Here is a 12423-nt window from a genome sequence, read left to right on the forward strand (position 1 = left end):
GACTAAATTTTACCAAGCTCGAGCTCGAGCTCGACGAGCTGGCAATTTTCGAGCTCGAGCTCGACTCGAATCAAGTCGAGCCGAACTCGAAAAAAATAAAAAAAAATTATTTTATTTTTAAAAAAATAAAAAATAATAATATTTTTTTCTGAATAAATAATAAAATATTAAGGATATATACGTAATTTCACTATGAAAATAAAAAATTAAAATATATTTATATATAATATACATAATTTTATTATTAAATAAAAATAAAAATATATATAAATATATATACTCAATCTCGCGAGCCGGCTCGCGAGCTAACGAGCTTAATATTCTGAGCTCGAGTTCGAGCTCGAGTTTGACTCAAGCTGGCTCGAGCTCGACTCGAGCTCGATTAATCTCGAGCTCGACTCGAGCTTGACTCGAGCCGCTCGCGAGCGGCTCGATTCGTTTGCAGCCCTAACTGAGACTATAGACAAATGGGTTTTTAGGAAAGTGGTAAGTTGTTTCAAATTTGAGTAGGCTTTTGGTGTCTTGTAAAAGGCAATAAATATAGCCATAGTCATTTTATTTTGAGCATAATAATATTAGAGAAATTTCCTGCAAAACTCATGAGTTTGCCACTCTCTCTTGTCCAAGAGATCTTCACTTGAATGCTTGAGAATTGTTCTTGAGTGTTCATGACTTGTCAACTAATAAATCACAATTGGTTGTAGCTTTACCTACCAACGTTCTTGGTTTGCTATTCCATGTAATTGTGGGTTAAGATTATATTCAATAGGTTCACAACTACGCGGCTTAGAAGGGTCAAGAATTTCGTAACTCTAACTTGAGTCTTCATCTAGATCCGGGCTTTGTGGGATATGAGTTCAAGCTTTCTTGGTGGGTTCGTATTAGCAATTTGCTTTATTCTTTTAGCCAGATCAGAGTGATGACTTGTGATGAGTATTCTGCTTCCATTGTTGTCATTCAGAAATGATCTTTTGAAATCATACCATGCCTCAATGCTCTAGATATTGTCCATAACAATAAGGTACCTATTTCTCTTTAGGCATCTGTACAACTTCATCTCTAGTTGTTCATCACTCATTTTAAGGACATCCTCTTTAAGTTCCACATAATCACCTAAAAGCTGAAAGAAAAAAAAAAGCAATTTGCTTCTTTGATATGCTTGGGAGACACAATACCATGCTCGGACGTGAAACTGATGGCTACTGAAGGATCATTGTACATCTTCCAAGATAAAATAGTCTTACTGAGTCCTGCCATGCTAATGGTTGGGACAGCATTTGGCTATGATGATGCTAATATAAGTCTATCAACAATCAATCATTTATGATCAGCAAGGCCAACTACAACTTTATCTTATAATGTGAATCTTGTCTGGTGATATGACCTTCATTGAAGACTTGGGCTAAATCATGGATGCTGACCCTATGTGCATTCTTACATATTTCTGTTGCCTGAACATTGATGAGGTTAAAATCTTCTAAGAGATCAAAAAGCCATAATGGATGATACCATCGACAATGTCCAAGCATAAATGATCAATGAGATATTCTGCCTCAAGTATCATTTGTATAATGCACAAAACAAGACTCTTCAAATCTAGATGCTTATTGTACTGCTCTTCAATGCTACTTAGGAATGATATGAAGAATCCTATCTGTGATGCCCCCACTTTTCCCAAGGGCGAACCCAAGGGTATCCACGGAATGCCTGCCTAGCTCTCGCCAGGACTCAATACAATTCAATTCAAACTTAAGGATAACAACCAAATAATAAAAGTCGAAACGAAAAAAAGTCACTTCCTTAAATAAATATTCAAATCTTACAACACAGGTTCTCAAAAGTAAATCACTTTCCCCAAAAGCACAATCACTAAAAGTCGGCTAATCAAATACTAATCAAAAGTAATCAAACAGCTTCTCCAAAAATTCTTTCCATTCCAAGCTCCTATTAAGGAAAACAAAACTAATGGGGTGAGCTGACACTCAGTGAGGCTAAGAAAACATGCAAACACATAGTTCAAGTAGCAATAGCACTTAAACGAGAAATAAAGCTGTAACATTCAAACAATTCACAATTTAAAATAAACACACTCAATGAGGATACAGGAACTCTCAGGAGCTAGGGTCCACTTGCTTCGTCAAAACTCAATCAATTACCTTCCTGCGATGACACTCCATCAATCGGATCGGTATTGGGTCCGTAGAACTCCACTTACTCTTCCCCGTTCACCGTTACAACCCCTAGTCCTAGGCCTGTTCTTCTATAAAAGGCACTACTACTCAAGTAGGCCAAGCGAGATCTCTTAATAGATCAAGCTTACAATTATCTCATAATTCACCGAGCTTCTCGACCAAGCTCTTGCTGGCTTGAGTCGTAAGGTCGGCCAATTGAGATTTGGGCGTCCCCCAATTACCGTTATGAGTCGATGAGATTTACTCCACTCTACTAATACCGTTATAGACCGATGAGATTCACTCCACTTGGCATTCAATCAATCACGTACAATTCAATTATGAGCAGTTCAGTTATACAATCAGTTAAAAGAGAACGAGTACGATAAAACACACACTCGACTCGACAATCATGAATCATTTAATCCATAAGAAGCAATTCATAGAATTGACAACTATTCATGCACTTGACACTTACCAAGTCAAAAGTGTGTGAGTGCTCAAACCAGCTTTTAGGCATCCGCTTCAAGATTCTCTTGAAAATATCCTTGAACACCTGAGCAAATAATAATTGACTATCACTCACTATTACTTACAAACCCCTTGCTAACAAGGAAGAATGTACACTTGTGCAATATCAAGACAATGTCACAAAAGAGAACCTTATACACTCGAAAATCGAGGTTCAAAAGTGAGGAGTTAAAGTCCCAAGAGAGACTTGCCTCTTCCACGAAATTGAGTTTAAAACAGTCCATTGATATCAAAATAAGGTGACGAGTCCTTAAAACCTCATTTCATAAGAAATCGGAAAATTTCAGCTTTAAGCGACAAACTTGGAAAAATCAAATCTTGAGTTTCACATAACCAAAAATGGAAAACTTTGTACCGTCGGAAACTAGGTTGAGGTACTAAAAGTTTCTAGACGACACTTTTCTGAAATTCTAGATGGAAAACATTTATTTTTCAGCTCAAAGTTTTAGTTCCAAGAAGACAGGTTTGAACCTGTCTTGGTTTTCTAGCAATCTTTGAAAATTTGGCACAATTCTCAGAAAGTGAACCAGTCCTTGAAATTTGTAACACAATAAGAATTCCAAACAAGGTTTCAAACACGATAAACAGAACTAAATTTGGAGTCTTGAGTATCAAGATATAACAGTTCAAAGTCGGTTAATTTCATTACTTGAACGGTGAATTTCCAGATTTAAAAAGCCATCTTTGTAGCATCATTTGGATATTGAAAGGTTATTGAAATAACACCAAATTTGGTACACTTAAACTCCCATATGTGGACTATCTCTCTACTAAATTTCACATAAAAAATCATGTGGAAAGGCAGTTAACAAAATGACCAAATTTCAGAAAATGTTTCAAGGCTAATCTGCCCTCTTACTTTCCTTTCTTTTCCAAATGTTTTGCACAATGAAATCAGCCCCAATTCAATCCATTTTTGAAACCAAGGTCCTATAAACATTTAATAAGTAGTTGAAAAGCAATTGGCATCAAAATTTTTGAAACAAAACATCCCAAAACAAGGTTGACCATTCGGCTAGCAAGAAGGAAAAATTTTCCCATTTTCCAGCTTTGTTGCACTTTAAAAATCAGACCACATTTCACTCAATACAAGTTCAAATCAAGAATGGTTGGTAGCGTTGTAAACTAGGTTCAAAATACTACATTTTATCAGAAAGAGTCATTTCCAAAATCAGTTCACAAGTGAGAGAAAATCAAGCCACAAGACGCAGCTTCTCCATTCCTCTCGGACAGATAGTCATAACAGGACATTCAAATTTGTTAAATCACTACAGTTCACTCAGTTCGAACTAGTAGATGACTTTTATACCGTTGGAAAGCTATAAATGTCTAGTTTTGAATGCCGCTAACAGCACTCAATTTCAAATTTTGCATAGAGAGAGACGTTCAAAAAAAGAGGCACTGTCCGAGACCTCTACAACACGTTTTCCAGATTTGGTTCTTTTCGAAAACTCTAGTTTTAAGCAACCAATTGAAACGATTTTGGTAGACACTTTCTACACATAATATAAAACATATATCACTTAATTTCACAGTCAAACAACCATCAAAAGTTTGAAATACAAGCAAGATAACAATAGGATAGTTTCAGCCGGCACACCTCTCAAAAATTTCTCAAATTTCTCTCCATATTCCAACCGTAAATCTTTCATATAACTCATAAACACAACAATCAAGCACTTTAATCCTCAAGTCAACTACCTGTAATCACCTCAAGGCCACTAGCCTAAAGATTAAAGCGAGAAATGGAACACCTCAAGTCCGCTAGCCTATTTCTTGCTTAGGGTTGTCAACCCATGCAAACCAACCATGATTTCTTGAAGAAATTAGGAAGATTGAAGAAACCAGAATTTTTTCCACCAAAATCCTCCAAGAAAAACCACACAATTGCTCCTTGCTCCAAGATAAAGTGTTACTCCGAGTAGTTTGCGATTTGGTGGAAGTTTTGTAGGTGAATTGAAGCTAAAACAATGGGGTTTTCTTCTTCCTTTTCCTTTGAGTTTCAGCCAGCCATGGAGAGAGAAAGAGAAGGGTTTGAGTGATGAAACTTGGGGAGAAAGAATGAGAAAAAGTAGCTTTAGGTTGTGTGCAAAAAGTCAACTCTCACTAATGGTCGCACGAGGGTTTCGTACCACTATTTTCTCTCGAGTTTGATACACTCATGCACTAATCCTTCAATGTAATTCCTTTAACACTATAATTATTCACTCTTAATAGTCTAATATAAATTTCTCAAATCTCTAATTAGTCGCGCGGTGTGACTTTCGAGAAACTATTGACGCGCGCGCGGTAAAAGTGAAAATTTGAACTTACTCACCTCTAATCCCTCAATTAACTTTTCTTAGTCTACTATTGATCATTCTTAATTCTCCAAGATTATTGTCCTCTCGAATCGAATATTACCTCAAAAAACACGTACTCGCTATTTCTAGCTAAACGAGCTTCCGAAAAATTAAATTTGCTAACAGGACGTTTTAAAAATATAAGTAAGGCATTGTTCCATGTAAATGGATTTAAAATGGTTGAAATAAATTATTCGGAGAAAACGGGTGAATAAATATTTAAATAAGCCAATAAAATAAGATAAAATAAGAAAATTTTCGGGTCCTCACACTATCTTTCCATGAACAACATTAATTTGATGTTTAAGTGAAGCCAAATCCTTTTGTTTTATAAATATCTTTGATCTCTACATCAATAAGCTTTTTCCTTTCAACTAACTCAAGAAGAAATTGACTAAATTTGCTCATTGTATCTTCTGTAATTTTATTTCAAGAAGAGAGTAATAAAAGCAAGCTACCTCCCTTGCTATTGACTCTGCTTGTGTCAAATCAGTTTCTCGTTCTTCTCTAATAGACCCATTAAATAGGTTCTAATGACTATCAGGCTCTCATCAATGGTTTCCATTTGATCCTTCATATTGACTATCAGAGTTGAATGTATGTTAAGAAACGCTTCCAAAAGTATATACGTCTTCAAAAGTTTAATCTTGTCGTGCAACTTAAATAGCTCATCTCTGTACTTTTCTTCAGTGACAGATTTGTCTTCAACTTAGATCAGCATCCTAGACTTAAAAAAGCATTCACAATGCAAGGAACCTGCTACTAGAGGGAACTTGGAAAACAGAGGGAGATAGTAGTAGTGCAAATATATTAAAGTATAAATAGGTTATAGGATCACAAAGTTGCAAATTATCATCAAGAAGATTTACGAACTATTTGATGGAAAAGGTTAGCAATCTGTCAGATGAAAATCAAGGAAAGAGCTTTTGCAATAGCCCTTTAGTAGGGAGGATGTTGAGCATATAGCTAGCATACCCCTTAGCTAATATAGGAGAATGGAAAGAGTGTTTTGGAAACACTCAAACTCTGGGAGGTATACGATTTATTCTAGTTATGCAGCAGCAAAGCTGAAACAAGGAAGCAAGGTAGAAGAGAGGAAACCAGAAAAGAGATAAGCTGGGAAGTCGGGAAGCATAGCATATGGAAATAGCCGTGGAATCTAAGATTGAAGAACAAGTTGAAACACTTTATTTGGAAGTGTTTACAAAACTATATCCCAGTTATAAAAGCAATTTACAAAAGAACAGGCAAAGGTGACAGAGTGTTCAATTGCTGTGGGGAAAAGGTCGAACTGTAGAGCACTTGTTCTTTTTTGCTCAAATGTAGAAATCATTTGGAAGATAGTTCATTAATTTACTATAGTTAAACAAATGCATTTGTATAAATGTAGAAGTCCACATTCTGTGTAGAGCACATGTTTGGAAGATAACTTATTAATTTGCTCAAATGCATTTAGGTCTTTGGGTCATTAAACCTTTTTGTTTAGTAAAATATTTTTGGGCCATTTTGTGTTTCAAGCATTAGGTGTTTTGGGCATAAACACACTTTTCTAAGGCATTTTGTACTCTCTTTTTCATAGTGAAATTTTGCTCCTCCTTTACCTGTAGACGTAGGTCAATTTGACCAAATTACATACATTACTATGTTTCTGTTTTATTTATTTTTGCTCTGTTATTTGTCTTTTGGGTTTGCTAAGAATTCTTTCATCAATTTTTTGGGGCTAGACCTAACAATCTTGTATCAGAGCTTCTTCGAAGGTTTTTAATTTTATGACAACAATGACTATAACAAAAACTATTGTCGAGAAATTCGACAGGAATGTCAACATAGGGTGTGACAATCAAGATGGAGGGCAGTTTGGTTTAAGACAAATTTGATCTAACGATACAGGGAATTGAGAAAAGGCCAGATGTAAGGCCCAAAACAACCAATGCAAAGATCATAAACGAAACAATAAGTAAATAAAAAGGAAAGGATTGCAAACCAATTAACTACCCAACTCCTCTTGAGCTTGTAGATTAATTGAAACAAGCTACTTCAAGTTGATGAATTACAATCACTCTTGTGTACAAAGGAAGGTTCACCTCCTCCTTGCCCCAAGCAGCACTTGGTCAAGCCAGGACGTTTTACTATCCCTCAGGACAACCCTCATAGAGCTACACTCATGAAAGATTCACTCACAAATGAAAAGCTTACAATGAACCTCACACCACTAAGACTACAAATATTCTTTTTGGAGTATTTTCTCACTAAAATCTCTCTAGATCTTTTGTATCTTCAGTGTGCCAAAGTTATTTGAAGTATCTGACCAACCACTATTTATATAGGACCAAGAAAGAGCCTCATTAAAGCTTCCAACGAATAGAAAGTAGCTGAACAGTCAACTAGCCGTTGGTAGTGTCGGACGTCCGATAGCACTGTTTTATGCGTCCGACAGCAGGCAGTGAGTTTGAGAAATTTTCTTCAATTCTTTCGGACGTCCGATAGGCTGGTTTTCTGCGTCCGAAGGTATGATGTAAAACTGAGAATTTTTCTTCAATTCCTTAGGACGTCCGATAGGCTGGTTTTCTGCGTCCGAAGATACTCAATGGTTGTCGGACGTCCGATGCAGTCTTTTTGAGCGTCCGACAGCTTCAGCATACTTTGTCTTCTTCCAATTGCACTTGTTCATGGAATCAAATAATTTCATAACTGAAAATATATTTTGAAGAAATATTAGTATCATCCATTTGTTTTGTAAACATCAAAAGATAGGGATCAAGATCAACACCAGAAGATGTGACAAATGTAAATTTTGTTGAGATGGATAAGAAGGTAAGATCCAATATTATCTTAAATGTCTCTGACGAGGTTTTCTTAGAGGTAGCCACCGAAATTTCGACAAAAGCCATACCAGACAAGTTTAAGGCCTTGTCCAAGAAGAAAACAGTTGAGAATTAGTTTTATTTAAAACAAAGTCTATATATGGTTCATATGACTAAATATACATCTATACTCTCACAACTTGATAAATTTGATTCTATTATTATGAATTTAGATAATATAAATCCAAGAATTGATGATAAGGATCAGACACTGTTCCTTTTGTGCTCCCTTCCCTAATCCTCTAATTATTTTTAGGATACACTAATTTATGAAAAAGAAATAATTTCGTATCAAAAAATTAAATCTACATTAAAATCTAAGGAGAAAATAGATAAGGATATTATGGAAGATATTAATGGAGGTTAGACAAAAGGTTAGGCTACTAGGGGTAGGATCGATAAAAGAGAATTTGATAGTAGTAGGTCAAAATTTAGATCTAAATCTAGATATAAAAATTTGGAGTGCAATTATTGTCACAAAATGAAGCACATTAAAGTAAATTATTTTAAATTGAAAAGATTAAAGCAAAAGGGAAAACCTAATGAAAAAAATACTGAAACTACCAAAACTTATGTTGCAATTGATGAGAATGAAGAAAATATTTTTTTTGCGACTGGTCACAGGACAAGGTCTAAAAATAAATGAATTTTAGATTCAGAGTGCTCTTGTCACGTGTGTCCCGATAGAAATTTATTTTTTATTTATGAATTTTGTAATGGTGAAATTATTTTGATGGGAAATAATATCATTTGTGATGTTATTGGTAAGTGTACAATCCGAATTAAAATGCATGATGGTATTGCAAAAATGCTCACTAATGTTAGACATGTTCTTGATTTAAAAAAGAATCTCATCTCTTTGGGCACCTTAGAGGCTTTTGGGTGCAAATACGCAACTAAAAATAGCATTATGAAGGATTCTATAGGTGCTATCGCTGTAATGAAAGCTTGCGAATTTGATAGTTTATATGTTTTACAGGGATCTGCTATCACAGGTTCGGTTGCAGTTTTGTTATCATCATCTTTATCTATTTTTGAAATCACCAAATTATGGCATATGTATTTGGAATATATGAACAAAAAAGGTTTGAGCATACTAAGCAAAAAGAGACATCTTGGCAATCAGAGTATTGGGTCATTGAAATTCTGTGAACATAGTGCCTTTGAAAAGGAGAAAAAAATTAGTTTGAGTTCACCAGCAATTCACAAAATGAAAGGTACTCTTGAAAAAAGTTGGAAAAGGAAAAACCTAATGAGAAAAATACTGAAATTGCCGAATCTTATATTGCAATTGATGAGAATGAAGAAAATATTTTCTTTGTGACTAATGACATGACAAGGTCTAAAATTGAATGAATTTTAGATTCGGAGTGCTCTTATCACATGTGTCCCAATAGAAATTTATTTTTTACTTATAAATTTTGTAATGAAGGAATTATTTGATGGCTAATAATATCATTTGTGATGTTGTTGGTAAGGATACTGTTGAAAGTAAAATGTTAGATGGTGTTATGAAGATGCTCACTAATGTTCGACATGTTCCTGATTGAAAAAAAAATCTCATCTTTTTCGGTACCTAGGAGGTTCTTGGGTGCAAATATATAGGTGAAAATAGCGTTTTGAAAGTTTCTAAAGGTACTATCGTTGTAATGAAAGCTTGAAAATTTGGTAGTTTATATATTTTATAGGGATATATTATCACAAGTTCAGTTGCAGTTTCATCATCATCATCTTTAATAGATTCTGACATCACCAAATTTTGGCATATGTATTTGAAACATGTGAACGAGAAAGGTTTGGACATACTGAGCAAAAGAAAACTTCTTTGAGGTCAGAATATTAGGTTCTTGAAATTTTGTAAATATTGTGTCTTTGAAAAGTTGAAAAAATTAGTTTCAGTTTACTAGCAATTCGTAAGGTGAAATGTACTCTTGAAAAAGTTAGAAAAGGAAAACCTAATGAGAAAAATACTGAAACTGTCGAATCTTATGTTACAACTGATGAGCATTTAGCATTTAGGAAATACTTTTTTGTGACTAATTATTGGACAAGATCTAAAAATGAATGGATTTTAGATTCGGATTGCTTTTATCGCATGTGTCCCAATAGAAATTTATTTTTTTACTTATGAATTTTGCAACATCGAAATTATTTTGATGTGCAATAATGTCATTTGTGATGTTGTTAGTAAGGGTACAGTTTGAATTAAAATGCATGATGGCGTTATGAAGATGCTTACTAATGTTAGACATGGTTCTAATTTAAAATAAAAGTCTCATCTCTTTGGACAATTTGAAGGCTCTTTAATGCAAATACACAGGTGAAAATGGCATTATGAAGATTCCTAAAGGGCTCTCACTATAATGAAAACTTGCATGTTTGGTAGTTTATATGTTTTACAGAAATCTATTATCACATGTTTGGTTGTGGTTCCGTCATCATCATCTTTATTTGAATCTGACATCACCAAATTATGACATAGGTATTTGGGACATATGAACGAGAACGGTTTGGGCATACTGAACAAAAGAGAACTTCTTTGCATTCAGAATATTTGATCATTAAAATTTTGTGAACACTGTGCCTTTGAAAAGTAGAAAAAAATTAGTTTCAGTTCACCTGCAAATCATAAAGTGAAAGGTACTCTTGAAAAATGTGAGAAACGAGAAAATCTAATGAGAAAAATATTAAAATGGCCGAATCTTATGTTACAATTGATGAGAATGAAGGAAATATTTTTTTGTGATTGATTACTGGACAAGGTCTAAAAATGAATGGATTTTAGATTCGGAGTACTCTTATCACATGTGTCCCAATAGAAATTTATATTTTATTTATGAATTTTGCAATGGCAGAATTGTTTTGATGGGCAATAATATCATTTGTTATTATTAGTAAGGGAACAGTTCAAATTAAAATGCATGATGGTGTAGTAAAAATGCTCATTAATGTTAAACATGTTTTTGATTTAAAAAAGAATCTCATCTCTTTGGATACCTTGGACGTTTTTGGGTGCAAATACACAGATGAAAATGGTGTTATGAAGGTATCTAAAGGTGCTATCGATGTACTGAGAGCTTACAAATTTGGTAGTTTATATATTTTACAGGGATTTATTATCACATTCGTCATCATCATATTTATCTGTTTCTGACATCACCAAATTATGACATATATATTTAGAACATATGAATGAGAAAGTTTGGACATACTGAGCAAAAGAAAACTTCTTTGCAATCAAAATATTGAATCATTGAAATTCTATGAACACTGTGTTTTTGAAAAGTATAAAAAAAATTAGTTTTAATTCACCTACAATTCATAAGATGAAAGGTACTCTTGAAAAAAATTAGAAAAGGAAAAACCTAGTGAGAAAAATACTAAAACTACCAAATCTTATGTTACAACTGATAAGAATGGAGGAAATATTTTCTTTGCGATTGATTATTGGACAAGATTTCAAAATGAATGGATTTTAAATTCAGGATGCTTTTTTCACATGTGTTCCAATAGAAATTTATTTTTTACTTATGAATTTTGTACAGGTGAAATTATTTTGGTGGCAATAATATCATTTGTGATGTTATTGGTAAGGTTACAATCTGAATTAAAATACATGATAGTGTTGTGAAGCTGCTCACAAATATTAGACATGTTCCTTATTTAAAAAAGATTCTCATCTTTTTGGACATCTTAAAGGTTCTTGGGTGCAAATGCATAGTTAAAAATAGTGTTATGAAGATTTTTAAAGGTGCCCTTGCTGTAATGAAAGTTTACAGGTTTGGTAGTTTTTATATTTTGTAGGGATTTATTACCACAAGTTTGGTTGCAGTTTCGTTATTATCATCTTTATCTATTTTTGACATCACCAAATTATGACAAATGTATTTGGGACATATGAATGAAAAAGGCTTAGCCATACTAAGAAAAAGGAAACTTCTTTATGGTCAGAGTATTGAGTCATTGAAATTGTGTGAACACCATGTCTTTGAAAAGTAGAAAAAATAAGTTTCAGTTTACTAGAAATTTATAAGATGAGGGTTACTCTTGAAAAAATTTAGAAAAGGGAAAATCTAATGAGAAAAATACTTGAAACTACTGAATCTTATATTGCAATTGATGAGAATGAAAAAAACTTGAAACTGCTGAATCTTATATTGCAATTGATGAGAATGAAGAAAATATTTTCTTTGTGACCGATGACAGGACAAGATCTAAAAATGAATGGATTTTAGATTTGATGTGCTCTTATAACATATATCCGAATAGAAATTTATTTTTTACTTATGAAATTTGTAATAGTGAAATTGTTTTGATGGGCAATAATGTTATTTGTGACATTGTTGGTAAAGGCACAGTCCAAATTAAAATACATGATGGTGTTGTGAAGATGCTCACTAATGTTGGACATGTTCTTGATTTAAAAAAGAATCTCATCTCTTTGGGCACCTTGAAGGCTCTTGGGTGCAAATACACATCTCAAAATGGCATTATGAAAGTTTCTAAAGGTACTCT

This window comes from Coffea arabica, chromosome 11c (genome assembly GCF_036785885.1).
Source record: "Coffea arabica cultivar ET-39 chromosome 11c, Coffea Arabica ET-39 HiFi, whole genome shotgun sequence".
Lineage (NCBI taxonomy): Eukaryota > Viridiplantae > Streptophyta > Magnoliopsida > Gentianales > Rubiaceae > Coffea > Coffea arabica.